Raw genomic sequence first — 17905 nt, forward strand, 5'->3', positions numbered from 1 at the left:
AGCAACCACATGGTGGCTCACAACCATCCGTAATGGGATCTGATGCTCTTTCTGGTGTGTCTGAAGCTGCAGTGTAATAAATGAATAAAACAAAATTTCAAAATCAGTTTCAAAATTTCACGAGGAGTTTGGCGCCACTGCACGTTTTGCTCAAAGCGGAAACATAACCGAGCCTGTGCAGACCTTCCAGATGCCTCTCGCTTCCCAGACACGTTTTCTCACCACTGGCCACTTTCGAGTAGCGTGTGGGTGGGCGATGTCCTGCCTCTGCACGACTCTACAACCGGGATTACCCAACAGCCGACCAGCCGGTAGCTTCACACAGCAGTAGCTCATCGCACGGGAGTGCTGGCTCCACGATGCACCAAGAGCAGTGCATCTGCAGTCTCTCAAGCTTTCACACCTCTTTCAAAGGCTCATCACTCAGAACCCACCAAAAAGTGGGCCACTGCGTGAGCCGCTGCTCGGCGTCTTGCCCGTCCTCAGCCTGAAAAAGTGCCTGGTGGTTCCCGGCATGCCTGTGCTCTTTTCAGTTCAGCACTGCAGGGGCCTCTACTGTCACCATCAAGTCTTCCTGACCTTCTAGTCCAGGATTCTGGGATGTCGCTTCCCGTTACCACACTTGACTAATGTTCGAAAACATGGTTTGATATATGTGTCATAGCCAATTTGTAGCCCTGTGGTTGTTACATATGGCGATGACAGCCGGTTCTGCTATCAAATACACTTTGCCTGCTGTTTTTAGTCTGATGGTTTCCGCCTGATCCTTCTCTGCTTGTGACTTCCGAATGTTAATGCTCAATAAACCAGTGGGATTTATTTCACCTTTATACAGCTGGTCACCTCTGCAGTCCTGTCCTGGGCCACCTCCTCCTGGCTCGATGGAACAGACATGGGTCCCGAGATCAAGTGCCTCTTTCTTCCATGCTCTTCGAGCCAGATCGGGCCTGCCAGGCACTGACTGAGCTAACCTCATGCAGGCCTGAGCAGCCATGCCCGAATCCTGTCTCAAAAACAAACAAGTATGATGGAGGTTCAAACCTGATCTTCTGGAATTTTAACAGTCCCACCCACTGTGAGCTCAACACCCATGGGCTCCTGTTTTCTGTGCAGCTCACGCATGCTGCTGGTGCTGAGGAGGCCCAGAACTCCTGAAAGCCCACATCCTGCACCTGTCACAGTTTTGTACCACCATGGAACACTTTGGCTCACGTCCTGATGCCCACCCTCTGTTCCTCTTGAAAGGACAGTCCCACTGAGTCAGCTCGGCTTGCCTGTCTCACTTCCTGCCTTGTCTCTGCCCAGGCTGCCCTGAATCATGCCAGCCTGTGCCACCTCCCGGGTTCATGCTCCAGATTTATCCCAGCAGGGCTGTAGCTATATGACTAAAGTCTTCATCTCTCTGTCTCAAATTTCATGTTGACTTTTCCTTTCTGTCATCATCTTGTTTTTCTGACATTCATCTTCAGCTGGTTCCAGTGGCACGCATCATGATAGTCACAACAGTAACAGGAGCCCACCCAGCATCAATACTGTTAGAGATCAGCCTGTCCCAGCCAACCCATGTCAACAGTCTGTACTCACACTGAAAGCCCTGTCTACGTCAGAATCTGAGCAGATGGCTCTGTAGCTGGCAACTCTCCTGACCAGTGCTCTTTCTCTCAGGGTTCAACAGTGTTTCATTTCATCGATAATCCTGTGTTGCAGGTCCTGGGATCAGCTTCCAACTTTTAAACATCTCAAATTTAGGTCATGCTTGCTCAGCCAGGCCCCTGGCTCGGTCCAGCTCCGAAAGAAAAATTTGAAACCCAGCTTCAGCAGTGTGTCTGCCTCTGTTGCCTGAGATCATATTCTTGAACTGGTTTCATAGTCTCAGATCTCATCTGTGTTAGGACTCAGCACGCTCAGCCGATCACAACATCATTCAGAACAAAGTCATGGAGTCTGTCACGAGCAGATGGCTCCTTCATCAAAGCCCCACGGGGTCCAGTCTGAGCCCAAAGGAGGCTCAGGAGTCAGCCTCACCTGCTCCTGACGTCCTGCTCACCAGCCAGTTCCCGTCCTGCCTGCAGCCTGTGTCCTCTCCCCACCACTTCCTCCATTCTCCTTCTGACCCAGGCCCAGCCTCTTCCTTCTTTCCCACTCACCTCACACGTCCACTCACTGCCTCACCTCACTCTCACCCTCCGCGCTCTGCTGTACTTGAGCTCACCAGGAATGCTGTCATGACTGCAGCAACATGGGGTGCAGGGCTGTGCAGGGAATGCCACCAAGCCGGATTGAACAGAGCCTGGCCTGGTGCCCACATATTTTGGGAGGTTGAGGTCGAGTTCATTGTTTGCTGGTTCATGTTCAGGCAATGCCTGTTAATTTAGTTCATTTCACGTTTCCACATACAGGTTTCAGAAGTTGTTCTTCTGACTCTACATGCATAGCATGAGCAACACACAAATAAATGTAAAAAAACAAAAAACAAAACAAAAACAAACTACAACCTGTGAGACAATGGGGATGGACTGCCACCCCTGTGCTTACCTGGAACCTTGGCACAGCCTCTGCACAGACTCTGTGTGTGTGTGTCAGAGAGAGAGAGAGAGAGAGAGAGAGAGATAGAGGTTTAGAGAAGGTTATTCTCTCTTTCAGAGCTTACTTTTCTGAAAGAGACAGCAAGAAGAAAATATTAAATAGTGTTTATGGCAGCCCAGCATTGCAGTTGAAGGTACGTCAATATGTCTGTAGTCACTATATTCTACGGGTGAAGGGTACATTTGCTCAGAAATATTATTTTCCTTGCTCTCGATTCTGAGTGGTAGTTTTCACATTACTGAACAATTTTTCTTCCATGTTCTATGTTATGGATTGTCGGTGCATTGACAGCTCCACCTGGCTTCCACCTGCAGCCTGTAGCTGCACCACTGCCATTTACCTCTGAGAATCGATCAGTCTGTCTCCCAGTGAACCAGACTGCAGATTCAACTTCCCAGCCTGGACACCAGGCACTGTATCGCAGCAACAAATGAACGGAACTCACTGGCAGGCCTCAAATGCTGCCTACAATGGCAGTTCAAGGTCTCCTGCTCCTGAAAGAAAAACACAGCTGCACTCAGTACTATCATCTCAGTGACAGCCATATATGACTCTGTTCAAACACACAAAGGTCTCTGTTTCAGGCCCTTGATCTTGTAGCTTATCAATTGATTCTTTCTGGTACAATACATTTTGGTGATGAGTTGTATCACGAGTGGTTGGTGGTGTTCTGAAAGGATCTCACGCAGCCTGTGTTGACCTGTAACAGCCACTGACGCTTCTTTTCACCTTAGATTTACTGTTTGCTTTAACGCATGTTTTGTTCGAATACAGGTATGATCATGCGCGTTCTGGATGCGCGGGAGGGCATTTCATGTCTGAATACAGGACCATGTGCATGCCTGTTGTCTGGATAAGCGCGCGGCATGCCTGTTGCCCGATGCGCGCGCGCTCAGCCCACTGCAGCGGGCTGCATGCTCACCTTCTGAACTGGGTGTTCCACAGAGGGCGCAAACCTTTCACCTGAAACTTGAGCTCAGAGTTTCAGTCCTTGTCTGTTCATTTTCAAATCATCTGCACGTCAGCCGTTCTCGTTCGTACTCTTTCACAACCATAAGTTGCAAAATCAAAACAGTATCCTCTCATTCTGTGTCGAGCAAGAGGCTGAGACTAGAGCACTGACTGCTCTTTTCCAGACCTGTTTGAACTGACACTCTCAAAGACATGCAGCACCCCAAACAAACAAATGCCCCAGGGATTCACTCTTTCACTATAGTACAGATGCACATGTTTCCCATATCTATATCTATATTTACATATATAATTAAAATAAGATGAATCCTTTTAAAGAAAGATTAACTTACTATTACACACCTGCACTGTCAAATGCATTGTTCTTAGCCTCAAACAAATTTCAGATCTGTGAGACTGAACAGAAATGCCCACTACCACTTCTCGACGTGTTACCAGAAGCTCAACATTGTTAGAATGTCACTGACTGATGATCTCTGTTATCGACCAACCTTGATATTTCAATTAACTCAACTGCTGATGAGCTCACCAGGACACAGCAGCCCCAGCACCTTCCCTTTGACTTTCCAGGCTTGAGAACGTACTGCAGTCGGCTAACTGGGAAACCTCCCAGTTTCTGCTCACTCCCTTTCAGCTCCTCACAGCCTGATCAGGCTGGGACTCACCATCCCGCCCAGCTGTCACGCCCCTGCCCGCACTCAGCCTTGCCTCTCCCTCCCTCTGCCAAGGCTCTAGCTTGGCTCTCAAGCTGCTCACATTCGCCACGCAGCCTCCTCCACACAGCCTACCACCTGCCTGGCCTCCCCACACCTTCGCCTTCGCACCTGCTCTGGTCTCCCCACAGCTTGCCCCTCATACTTCTGTCTGTTTCAGCTGCAGCCCTCCCATTTCCGCCCAGCTTGGTCTTCCCCTGGGGCTGCCTTCAATGCCCTCCCTGTTTCCTGGCACCAGCTCTTGGTTCTCCTTCATTGTTGCTCACAGCACCTGCTTGGCTCCTCCCCTGGGAGCTGCCCGCCTGCTTTCCAGGCTCATTCATGTAGTTCACCCGCTTCTTAAGCCAGCCTCCCGCTACTTCCCAGTTTCCAGCTCTTCTCCACCTTGAACTCCCACCCACTCTTTCACAGCCCTTCACTTTTGCCTGAGCCTCATTCCTTCCGACTGCCTTCATGGTCGCCATTCTGCCCGCTCCCCCAGCCCCTGTTTCACGCCCCTTCAGTCAGCTTCTGCCTGTTGAAGAACTGTTCTGTGTTCTTTCACTGCCTCATCCTCCCAGCAGCCCTGTTGGGCTCTGAGCTGAGTTTTGAGATCGGTCACGTCCCAGTCCCGGCTCGTCTGAGGCCAGCCACAGAGCAGATCGTCTTCAACACGTACCCCCGCCCCTGATTTAGCCCGAGGTCAGCTCAGCCTGCCTTCACGCCCCCGGTCCCGGCTCAGGCACCAGGCAGCCAAGTGTCTGAGGTCTGCCCTCTTTTTCTCCAGCCGCCTGGCTCAGACCCGAGCAGCTGTCGCAGTCTGACCTGCCTGCCTGTCACGCCCTGGTCCTGATGAGCTTGCCAGACAGTCCTCCCACACGCCCTGGTCCCGGTCTGGCACCGCGCCGATCCCGCTCCCTCCAGGCTCAGCTCCTGGGTCCCAGACCCGGAGGCTGTCAGTCTGACCACTGGCTCACGCCCTGAGCCTTGTCCTGGCTCAGCTCCCAGACCCGAGTGCCAGCCTGACCTCAGCTCAAGTCACGTCTCCCGTCCTGACCTGCCGCCGAGCCTGCCAGATTGTCCTCCTCTTTTCACGCCCTGGTCCTCAGCTGATCTGCTCTGTCCTCAGACCTGAGCACTGAATCTGCCTCCGCTCTGGTCACGTCCTGACTCAGATTGCCTCTGTCACGTCCTGGTTGCTGTTCAGCAACATCTCATTCCTTTTTTCCAGGTTGGTCTGGTCCTTGGTCTGACCTGAGAAATGAACCCGCTTCGTCTCCCAGCTTGTTTTGCCTGGATTGAGCCAAGTTTGTCACGCCTGTCCCGGCTCAGGCAGCTGACCCCCGCCTCCTTTTTCTCCAGGCTGCGCCCTGTCCTGCTTCAGACCCCGAGGAGTCTGACCTCCTCTGAAGTCACCTCCTGGTCTCGACCTGGTTGTGGCAGTTCAGTCCTTCCTGCCCTCCTTCCCAGCCACTCTGGTCCTGACTGCTCAGCTGGCTCACTGTCCTGGCTCAGATCCCGAGCCAGTCCTCACCTGTCTCTTCCAGCCACGCCTCTGGTCTCTGACTCACCTGCCTGGCCGATCCTTCGCCTCTCTGCTCACGTCTCACCCCGAGTGGTGCCAGTCCTCACTCAGTCTGTGATTGACCACCTTCCACCGGGGTCGCGGCTCAGACTGAGTGGCGCAGTCAGTCTCACGTCTTCATGTTCTGTCCTGGCTCAGGTCATGCCGATCCTCCTTCCTGGGTCAGACCATCTGTCCTGGTTCAGGACTGCTGGCAGTTAAAATCCTTCAACTCCGCCCACCTTCTGGTCCTGACTGCTTGGTGACTGAATCCTCCTCCCTTCCTGGCTTGAACACTGTGGCTCAGACCTGGAGAAACCAGGTTCTCACGCCTGCTTCCCAGCCTGACCTCGAGGCAGCAACTCACCTTCATCACTTCGGTCCTGACTCGACTGGACCTTCCTCTCCCTCTTTTCCTGGCCATCGCCTCACTGGTCGCGGTCAGACCCCGAGTGCAGTTCAGTCCTTCACTCTGGCCATGCCCTCGGTCCCGTCTCCTCATGCCAGCTTCGAGACTGATCCTCCCTTCCTGCACCCCTCTTCTTGGTCTCTCCCTGGTGCCTCCAGCTCACCTCAGCCTCCACCATCACACAAGACACAAGTTCTCAGTCCCCATTTATCAGTTTCAGTTCATTCTCACGAGTCCCCTCCCCTGCTGACTTCCTTCCCACATCCTTCCCAAACCATCTCACACCCAGCCACTGCAGGCCCACTGGCTCACCTTTCTTGCCTGGGCTCTCAGCTTTCCTGCTCTTCCCATTCTCCCTCACACACACACACACACACACACACACACACACACACACACACACACACACACACACACACACACACACACACACACACACACACACACACACACACACACACACACACACACACACACACACACACACACACACACACACACACCACACACACACACACACACACACACACACACACACACACACACACACGCACAATCTCACAGACACGAAAACTCACACCAGCTCCCCAAGCTGCCCCGAGAAAGATTTTACCTCATCCCATCGACATGTTGAAATTTCAAAGTTTTGAGTTTTCTGCATCAGCCTGCTTTGATCATTTTCCAGTTCATCGATTTTCACTATTTCAGCGTTCATATTATTGTCATGTTCAAACTGCCTGCCACTCAGATGTTAATTTCTGTTTTGCCTTCCTGATCTCCTGCCTCCCAGCACTGTCTCACCAACCCAAATTTTTGCTCAGCCACTCCTTCCCGAGGCTCCTCCCCATATAATCCAGGCCTCCTCTCCAGTGTTCCATGTACCTCTCCCTTCACACACACACACACACACGCAGGCTTCTGCCTCCCCTCTGGTCTCTCGAGCCTCACCCTGGGGACTCACATCAGCCACTCCAGGCTTGATTCTCACTGGCAGTTTCACGCCCATGTCTCACCATTTTCTCTGTTCTCTCAAGTCACAGTTCATTATACCTATCGTTCTGTCTCATCTGCTTATTAGAGTCTGGTGCCTTCTCTACAGTCATGAAGCCAGCCTGAACAAAGACCTTGGGGAACCTCCCAGGAGGTCTCTGTCTCAGCTGCTTGATCCGGATCAGACGGTTCAGCGTTGGGATTCAGCAATCTGCCAGAGATTCAAAGCAACGGTCAGCCCTTGAACTCCCATGTCTCAGTTCTTGAAGCTGCCTTCACCAGCCTGTCCTCTCACCTCCTGACAGTTGGCAGCACTCCAGCCTGCCCATTTGAATGCCTGGCCCACAGCCTGTCAGCCCAACTCTCAACGGATCCTTTGAAACCAGCATTTGTTGCCTGCGCGATGTGAAATTACTTTTCCCCCAACTGTCCAGGCCTGAACCCCCACTTTCTGACCAGTTCACACACTTCCTGGTTATCAAACACCAATCCCAGCGTCCCACCAAACTCACCACTGCTGAGCCTCACGCCCAGCTCCCCACCTTCCCAGACAGCTGACCACTGCAGCCCTGACACTGCCATCCTCAGCCGTCCTCTGCCCACTCCTGAGAAACTTCAACATTCTGTCGTTCTGGTCCCTGGCGGCTCACACAGCCACCCCCTGCTCCCCACAATCAAAAAAGGTTGCCATCAGTCTCACCAGCCTGTTGATTGAACTCATCATGTCTGCGTCGGGTCCTGTAATGTCCCAGAGCCATTTCAAGTCTGCATTTGTGTGTAGGTGGCACACGTGTGTGTATGTGTGGCGAGGCACAGGTGTGCATTGAGGGTTTCATCTTCTGACTCCAGTGCTGCGGTTATTTCAAGACGAGTTTTGGGATTTGAACTAGGCCTTCATCCTGTCTCAGATGTCCTCCTGAGGATCGAGTTCATGCCTCAGCTGGGAGTCCATCACGATCCTGGTTTCAAACCCAGAATGCCTTTCTGTCATAATTTTAGTGGGGTTGAGGTCCTGAATTGTCCTTGGTGGTCAGGCAGACTAGCTGTGGGAGGAGTTCAGCCCAGATCACCTCACGAAACTGCAGCCTGTTGGTCACCAGAAGAAGACAATTTTGGTCTGTTGGTTTTACTCTTGCTTTTTTAAACACAGGAGGTCCTCCATGGTGGCTCAATGCCTGCCTTTCCAGTTTCTTTGTTCTGCCTTTCACACCAGCCTGCGAAGGGGACCGTCTGGAGCCTGCCTGATCCCAGGTCTGGCTGTCCTGCCCTGATCACGATCAGCATGCCCGACAATCAGCCACCTGAGCCGAGCCGGGTGCCAGCCTCACTGCACCATCAGCCCCGAGGCTGACCTCATGAAACCCAGGTCCTGCCGATCAGATAACCCACACTAGGAGCAGTGATGAGTTCCCACTGCTTCTGTGAGATGCCATCTCAAACCAAACGTGCAGCACCAGAAGGATGTCTGATGCCGCGCAGCCTGCAGTGTCTCATCAGGCATCAGGGCGTTGAAGGAAAAGCCTCCGGCCGTTGCTTTCGTGCCTGTCGCTTCCGCGGTCTGCTGCGGGTTACTGACGCCCGGAAGAGGCGTTTGCCGAGCCAAACACCTGGGTGTGTAGGTACTGGGACACCGGAGGGTGGAGTCGATTCGATCCCGGAGCGTCGAACCCACCCTCCGGTGTCCTGCAGTACCTGCCACACCTGTGCTCTTGGGCGCGCCTGCTCTCAGTGGCAGGGCGTTCCGCCAGCCCTGGCCCTCCCCTTTTCCTTTCTTCTTCCTCTTCGGGCGTTGCGCTGCGCCTGAAGCTCCCGGAACTAAAAAGCGGACCGCGGGCGGTGGATGGCGGGGGCCACGTCAGCGGGTGACAGGGCTGTAGGGGCACCATGCGGCGGGGCACGCTCCTGGCTAGCGCCCTGGCCGCTTATGCCGGGTACCTGGAGCTTGGCGCGCTGCCTTTGGTGTGGCTGGAGCGGCCACAGGAAGCCAGGCTGCGGGCAGAGCTGGGGACGCTGCGGGAGCAGCTGCTGCGGAACAGCCCGTGCGTGGCGGCTCACGCCCTGGACGCCTTAGTGGAGCGGGTGCTGGCGGCCGGACGGCTGGGGCGCCCAGTGCTGGTCAACGCATCGGGACCCGCCAATGCTTCGGACCCCGCGTGGGACTTCGCCTCAGCGCTCTTCCTCGCTAGCACGCTAGTCACCACCGGTAAAGAGCGCCGTCCACATCATCCACTTCCCCGCCAGCGTCCAGGTCCCCAACATACAATTTCATCCCAGAACTGACAGATCTTCAGAATCCTCCATTCTCAACCCACTGGCTGCAGCTGTTCCATTTGAGAGTCCCAGTGCGCCGAGCTGCCCTTCAGGTACTACACACCCCAGCTCCTTCCCTGGAGCAGAGAGACTCCTCTCAATACTAACAGATAGCATCCTCTGGTGCCTTTTTGTTTGGTTTTGAGATACATTCTCAGGCTTAGGCTGGTTTGGAATTTCATCCTTCTGCCTCAGTCTCCTAAATGCTGAGGTTACAGGTGTCACTGGGTTTGGCTCACTTGTCTTAACCCTAGGATTATCCTGCATTGATCAGTGACCCAGGACTTTCCTTGGGGTCTAACCTCAGGGGTTGTGTTACAACAGGGTTGGGAAAGTACACCATCTCTTTCCAGCCTTGCTCCTGCTCCAGGTAGGTCCCTTCCTGGAACAACCCATTCTTGGCTTCTTCCTGGAACTCAGGTGACCCAGTGAACTGAATTAAACTCAGGGCCTTCATGCATGCTAGTCAAAAGTAATCCTAGGCACCAGCTGATTGAGGCTTGTCTTCAGAAGAGACCTTAGCCAGACCTGAGGCCATTTCTAGGATCCCTTCCGGCCTTGGCACTTCCAGCAAGAACTCCAGACTGAGAGTTCCTATTTCCTTCCCTGCTCCAGCATTTCCCCACCTAATACAGGCCCTCCCATCTTTCCACCTCCCCCCTGGGTTGTTGGGACCTCTCAGCATTCTTCCACCTGGACTTAGGTTCTTGACCTTACACCCAACAGCTGGGTGTGGGCAGCAAACCAACCAGGAAGGAGTGTTCTTACCGAAGAACTCATCGCCGTCCAGCTCTGGAAGTCCCCTGTGCTGAGATCCCTACCCAAACCACTCTCGTTAAACCTCGCCTTTTCGTGGAGGGTCTCTTCAACCTGCCCAGGAGGATGATACGAGTTTTAGTGGTAGAATGATTCGCCCAAGCAGGTGAGGTCCCAGTCTAATCATTAAATTTCAAAACACAAACTTCTAAACTCATGAATGGGAACTTATTCCTCTACCTGCTAGACTGGGGATCCCACTGGTGAGGAACCAATCCTCGGCCCCAGCACACAATCCAAACAAATTCTCTTACTGCCTTTTCCTACCATGTAGCTGTCTCATATTTCATGGGGCTTCCCCACACCTTTCAACCCCTCCTCAATAAGGGCAAAAAGAAAAGGATAAAGGGAAGAGATCCTTGAATAAGGTCAAGGGTCAGAGGGGCAATGTAAGTATTGTTAGACTTTTGCTGATTAGGGAAGTCGTCTCTTGGGGGCAATGTTTGATCTAACTTTGTTTTTGTACACCACAGCCAACAGTGACCAACAAACAGCCCAGCATGGCCTCAGGGGGCTCTAACATTGCCACGCCTTTAAAAGGCTTCTCCCAGAATTCCAGATGATACACCAAGAAATCACCCTGGCAGCCCTGCGAGGGAACGAGGCAAATGGTAGTCAGCTGCTGTGGACTGTCCAAAGTAAAAGCCCCATGTCCCACAATTTGTGATTAAAACAAAACATATTTTCCTATAATATCTTTGTGATTTTTCCTTCTTTTTTTAAACAGTCCACCACCCACCTAACTCACCCTCACCCCTGGACTTCAGAAAGAGCTTGCTATATATAATTTATATGGAAAGACACTGTTTCTTCAGATATACCAAAGAGGTATTGGATTCCAACATTCCATTACAGATATTGTGAGCCACCATGGTTAAGCAATTGAACCTCAGACCCTGGAAGAACAGCCAGTGCCTCAACCTCTGAAACCATCTTCACCCCCTACTTTTTTCCCAGTTTAAAAAACAAAACAAAACCAACAACAAGATTCCAAAATTGTCACTATGCTACCCAGGTAACCAGCAGGCTCACTGAGGATTTCACAAACAGGGGGGGGTGCCCTGGGCTGGAACCTCCACACCCCACAGCTGAGAATCTCCCTTGCCACCCAGCCCTGCCCCCAGCCTGGACACATTTACATTCTCTCAACCTGGGACATATCTAGGGCCCTATTGGAACCCCACCTCTTAAAATTATTAATACTGGCCCACTTGGACAGTCAGAAAGGACATTAGCACGTCTACCTCTACTCCTTCCTTTCGATAACCGGGTTTGAGCTTGGCTGCATGAGAACTTTCACATTCTAGATGATGTCTGTTGTACCTCTCTGGAACCAGGACCCCAAGGTCTCATTATTTTTATTTTAAAGATTTATTTATTTACTTATTATATAAGAGCACACTCAGTTGCTCCTCCCTGGCCACACCCATTACAGATGGTCGGAGCCACCATGTGGTTGGGATTTGAACCAGACCCTGAAGAGCAGTCAGTGCTCCCAACTACTGAGCCATCCCTCCAGCCCCTGAGAGGCCTCACTTTAACCAGGATCCTGGTCTTACTTAAGGATATGGACTCCCAGCTGGGCACAGGGACACCTGGCCCCAGGAGGAAGCAGAGATCAGCCAACTGTGGAGACCCTGTCTTCACAAGACAAAACAGGATGAAGGAGAAGCCATGGGGGGAGGTGCCTATGAGAAACTGGATCTAAACTTAGGCCCAGAGATGCTGAGGCGGCCACACCAGCACTGGGTCAGAGATTGGTGTCTCTGACCTCTGTGCACACACATTCAACACCACACATACACACATATATACACACACACACACACACACACATATATACACAAATACACACAGACAAATTAAAAAAACACACACGCAGCTGCGCGCAACAGCTAGAAAAGCACCACCTACACACAAATATTAGCCTGCAGAGCTTTCGAGGCCCAGTAGACCTGACCTCAGTACTTACACCCCAGCACTTAAGAACCTCTGGGAAACTCTTCAGAAAGTCCCCAGTCTCAGACCACAGACCTGGGAAACCCCACCACTGGCTTCTGGAGGCCGATTCTGCTGCTCTTCAACCTCCATCTCCCTGAGGTGACTTCCTTTAAATTTGAAACAGGGAGGAGGCTGAGCCACATTGAGCTACAGACTGTGGTGCTTATTCCCCATTTGGGGGTGCTTTGGGTGGCAGACCAGCAAACTGAGTCCTGGTAACAGCTGGGTGTCTTCAAAGAAAACAATGAACCAGTCTCCTGGGGCTAGTTTTCTCAAGCTCCCTGGGAGCTGGCTTTTGACTGCCCTGCTGGAGACTTCTGTGGGCCACAGCCCTAACATCTCCTCTCAGATTTCTTCTGACGGCACAGGTGAGGGGGCTCAGAGTAACCTGACATGAATGGGCTGGAGCACCGCAAAGAGCTGCACCCCTCAACTGTGAACCAAGATCACAATGTCTCAGCCAAAGGCAAGGAACCTCACCATCCGGAGTTACAACGGTAAATGCCATAGCCATAGTTCTAGGCAGGCTGCCACTTATTGTCTGTCTGTCTGTCTGTCTGTCTGTCTGCCCATACAGCCAAGAAGTTTGGGCCAACGGACATAATCACACAGCTAGGATAATACAGAACATTGTGTACCTGGCTTTCAGTTCTAGCACTGGGACTACAAGTTCAAGGCCAGCCCAATTACATAGAGTTCCATCCAACCAGGAATATGTAGTGAGACCTCATGTCCAAAACAAAAACAACCAAAGCAAATAACATTGGAAGTTTACAACAGAGAGAAGGAGATACGGGTTCTATTTATCTAGTAGCTATGAGAGTTTTTCTTTCTTTCTTTTTTTTTTTTTTGCACTTATTTATTTTTGGTGTGAGTAGTACATTACATGGTTAGACACCATGTGGAAGGGAATTGCACTCAGACCCTGGAAGAGCAGTCAGTGTTTCAGCCACTGAGCCATCTCTCCAGCTCCCCAAGCCCATCTCACAGCTGGGAAATAGAAGGCCAAGGGCTCTAATGCTGACTTTCGTGAAATGGTCTATACCAGGTACATTGGTCCTGATGGAACCCAGATACATCTGATCCTTCTACTACTGGGGTGGCACCTTGATTTCAGATCCGGAACACAGGGCTCTTGTTCTGTTCCCCTGTTCTGGCCTCTGAGAGTTTTGTGGTCTCATCAAGCTGTGTAGGACTTGAGGTCAGTTCTGAAAGCCACTGCATGTTAGTGGGGAACAGGGGAAGTGCTGCCTTAGAGCTATTCATAGCTAGCATGCAAAAACACAAGGTGCCAGGCCTGGTGGCTTGGGGTCTCCAGCTACGGAAGGCTAAAGAATGAGGAATCACCTCAAAGCCTGCCTGGAAGATTTAACGAGATGCTGTCTTAAAAGAGGCCCCAACCAACACCGTCTAGAATACACACCAGGGGAAACTCTGGGCTTGATCGGTCATTAGTAGAGACTCAGAGAAATCACTGTAAGGGACAGGGGTACGTGTGTGTGTGTGTGTGTGTGTGTGTGTGTGTGTGCGCGCGCACGTGCATACACAAGGGTGCTACAGTTTCACGCAAGATGCGCACATGTCCTAAAAGAACTCAACACTTAAATATATCAAACAGCACACCAAAAAGGTCAGTCACAGAAGATTAGCAAATAAAACACCAGATGAAGAGGATTATTTGGTGCTGGACAGGAAAGGGTGACTAAGAATGATAGCTGCACAGGCTCACATGGGTCATCTCAGCACGCAGGAGTCCACAAGCCAAGCAGAAGGGATGTGGTTACAAGTGTTTTATTGACCTGGCAGAGAACCACATTCAGTTCTGAGCACTCTCATGGAAGCTAACTGTACCTCCAAAGTTCTCTGGGTTGTGGAGGGACACAGAGCCCAGAGGGGACAGCAGGCAGAGAGAGATGACCAAGCTGACAGTGTCAGTAAGGGCTGGCAGGAATGGCTCAGGATGTGACTGAGGAGTGATGGCCTAGGGAATGCCCAGTGAGGGGTTCCAGACGTGACTAGTACAGCTCCTGGGTCTAGAATCCCTCAGAGAGGGGCTAAATGGCCCAGTGGCTGAGCCTGCCCAGAATTCCCCAGTGAGGGAAGGGGCCATGTGCGGTTGAGCCTCGCCCAGAATTCCCAGTGAGGGGCTGGGGTGCTCAGTGGCAGAGCCCCATCTAGAACTCTAGTGAGGCTGGGGGCGCGGCTCAGTGGTTGAGCCCCCTGCCCAGAATTCCCAGTGAGGGCTGGGGTGTGGCTCAGTGGTTGAGCCCCACCCAGAATTCCTCAGTGAGGGGGGCTAAAGGCCATAGAGTGCTTATCTGAAGCATACCAGTTTTTGGGTTTGATTCCAGAACTTCAGGCAAAGTTTTTTAAATGTACCAATCAAAGCAGGTCCTGGAGGGCTTATTTGTGGATTTCCCTGGGGCATCAGAAGAAATTGCTAGCCTTGGATGAGGTGCTGCTGGGATTGGAAATCAGGGAGGATGGGAGTGGGGGAGGTAGGGTTGAGGGGAGGCCACCAGGCTGTGGAGGGCCAGGTAGATGACCTTTCCTCCCACAGGCTATGGCTACACGACCTCACTCGGACGGATGCAGGCAAAGCCTTCTCTCCATCGCTTTTGCACTCCCTGGGCTGCCTGTCACCATGCTGGGCTTCTGACTGCCTCAGCCCAGCGCCTCTGTCACGTTGCTCACCCATGCACTCCCTGTCCTGCTGAGCCTGCGCTAAGCGAATTGCAGCGGGCAGCCCGCTGGGCACCAGGCCCTACTGATGGTCATAGTGGCTATATTTTCCTGGATCCCGGCCAAGTGCCCGCCACTGAGGAGGCCTGGAGCTTGATGCTTTACTGCTTCATCTCTCTGTCCACCATTGGCCTGGGGACTATGGGGCCAGAAGCCCCTGTGGCTGCCTTAATCATCCTCTACAAGGTGCTGGTTACAGGTGAGCTGAGAGCTATTGGGCACCCAAGTGGGCTGGCAGGGGCTGGGCAGAGAATGGCCCTGTTCTACGAGGTGTTGAAGGGCCTGAGAACCTCCCAGCAGCCCTAAGGAGAGGGTACCCCTAGGGACCACATCCTTGCTGCCCTGGAGGCTGAGCTGGAAGATGAGCGATCACCTTGCCATCTTCCCTCCCATGTTTATAGCATACCCCTCCTCGGCCTTTGCTGTTATGGTGCTGGAAGCTGTAGACTTTCCGCCGTGTTTCCTCGACCTCCATGGCTCACTGAACCCATCTTACGTCGGATCTGACCTCAAGCAGGCTTTCTCCACCAGGATGAGGATGACCAGGAGATTCTGACAGTCTGACAGATCTGCATCAGCATCTCTGCTGCCCACGCCACCACACGCCTCCATCCCCAGGTAGCTGTCGACCTGACATACATGGCCTGGGCTTTGGGGCCCTCCCATGTGATTAGATCAACTGGAAAGCACACTCACACTCTCCACTGGGAGGTGTGAGAGGTAGTTGCTTTGCTCCTGTGTCCTCCGCTCCCTCAGGCCCTGACACAGCCATTTTCTCCTCCCATCTTTTCTCCTGGCTTTCTTCTCAGACTCTGACCGCTTGGGCTTGACTTTGGTGGAGAGTGGTGGTTTTATGCCTTTGTTTTGTTTTGTCTGTTCTTCCGTATCTCACTCTCTTGCATAGTCTATCTGAAGTACATCCAGTTCTTCTGGGCTCCAACCCTGGCCCATTTTGGCCAGTGAGGTAACCGACTGACTGGTCCTTGACAGACAAGCCCAGGCACCAGAAGAGGCAAGAGAAGCACAGGACTGAGAGGACCGAAATGTTCGCGGTTATCTTCCCAGGACAGAATCAACCAAACCTGCCAGTCAAGAGAGAAAAATGGTCCTTCTCCCCAGGTGCCTGCGGGGCCATAGTAACGTGGAAGAGGCCTGCAATGGGCCATCTCTCAGTGACTTAACAGGCAAGGAACTGAATTCCAGGATATGAGCTTAGATCCAAGTAATGGAGACAGCAGCTTAGCTTAGTTCCTGTGGTGATACCCACATGTCTTACTGGCATTGATGGCCGCGGCCTGGGAGCCAGTCTTCCCATGCAAGCCTCAGACTGGGCTTTCTGTTTCACCACGATTGGATTGTCACTCTACCTTTCTGACTCTGGTCTCCTCAAAATGGTGACTTAATAACGCTTACTCAAAAGGCCACCTCAACTGCAGCACATGCCTGCAAACCTGAGCTGGAAGCAGGAGGCTTGAGAGTTCAAAGGCAGGGTGCCACACTCAGCAGGAGCCAGGCAATAAAACAATGTAAGCAATAAAATAATGATGATGATGATGATGGTGGTGATGGTGATCAAGGATGATGATATGTTCAATGAATATAGTGCCGTTTAGCGACATGAGAGTAGGCTATAGAAGGGCCAACCCTCAGGGCTGGGACTTATTTTATTTATAACACATCACTTAAAGATTTTGGCAGGAAAAAAAAAGGTTTTAAGTGGCTGGAGCAATGACTCACAGAAGAGCACAGACTGTTCTTCCAGGAGGTCCTGAGTTCAATTCCCAGGCAACCACATGGTGGCCTGTGAAACCATCTGTAATGGGACCTTGGTGCCCTCTGTGTATCTGAAGACAGCGACAGGTACCTACATGCATACAATAACAAATCTTTTTAAAAAGAGACAGATTTTGCCACAACTCACAAAACTGAAGTAACTTAATTAATAGTTAAGTTGTAATTGGACAGAACACTGTCGGGGAGAGCCCTGAGCATGACATCGTGTGGCTATGAAAAGCACTGTGTCTGGGGCTGATTTCCTTTTCTCCACAGAAGACGAAGGCTTCCAAATGTGTTTCCTCCTGTGTCCAAAATACGTTGTGACCTAGTACTAACCCAGACATGATTCTAGCTAAAGCAATAGGAACTTCAGCCAGTATACTGAGAATTTTAAAGGCCACTCAGTACCAAACCATTTGGGAAATGACAGGGGAACTGGTGTGTTGGCACACCTGTCATCCTAGCACTGTGGTGGCTGACGCTGGAGAGTCCTGAGGCTGGGGCTACAGGGGCAACAGATAATGAATACCAGAAAATTCCAAGGAGTGATGTTACTGGGTGGCAATATGTCTACCTCTAAAAGCAAAGAAACAATTTACAAGAGAAAAGGACGATGGCTTAGCCAGGCGTGTCCAAAGACCTGGAGTTTCTCACCAAGCCCTAAAAACAAAAAATTAGATGTTTATGGCAGCCTTAAAAAATCCTGGGCACAGGGAAGTTGGAGCCAGGTGAGGCATTAGAGTATCCAGATAAATGAGTGGGTCGTCTTGAAAGACTCAGTCAAGGTAGGTTCGCTATATTCTGCACACACCTTTAATTCCAGCATCTGACAGAAGCTAGTGAATATCTGTAAAACTACACAACCGGTTCATGTGGTGAATTTCAGGACAGTTAGGCTACATAAGACCCTGCCTCCACAAATAAATCTAAAAAATAAAAAGAGGTGGCAAGTGATTGAGGAAAAAGATGATTACACTCTAGCTTCCTATATGCAAACTTCACACATGCACACAAGCACACACACACACACACACACAAAAATCTGAG

General features: G+C 51.7%; 1 pseudogene; it reads left to right on the forward strand.

The window, feature by feature from the left end:
- The first annotated feature begins 9097 nt into the window (after positions 1–9097).
- LOC116893378 lies at positions 9098–15388 on the forward strand (annotated as a pseudogene).
- The last annotated feature ends 2517 nt before the right edge of the window (positions 15389–17905 follow it).

Source organism: Rattus rattus, chromosome 2 (assembly GCF_011064425.1).
Source record: "Rattus rattus isolate New Zealand chromosome 2, Rrattus_CSIRO_v1, whole genome shotgun sequence".
NCBI classification, from domain to species: Eukaryota; Metazoa; Chordata; class Mammalia; order Rodentia; family Muridae; genus Rattus; species Rattus rattus.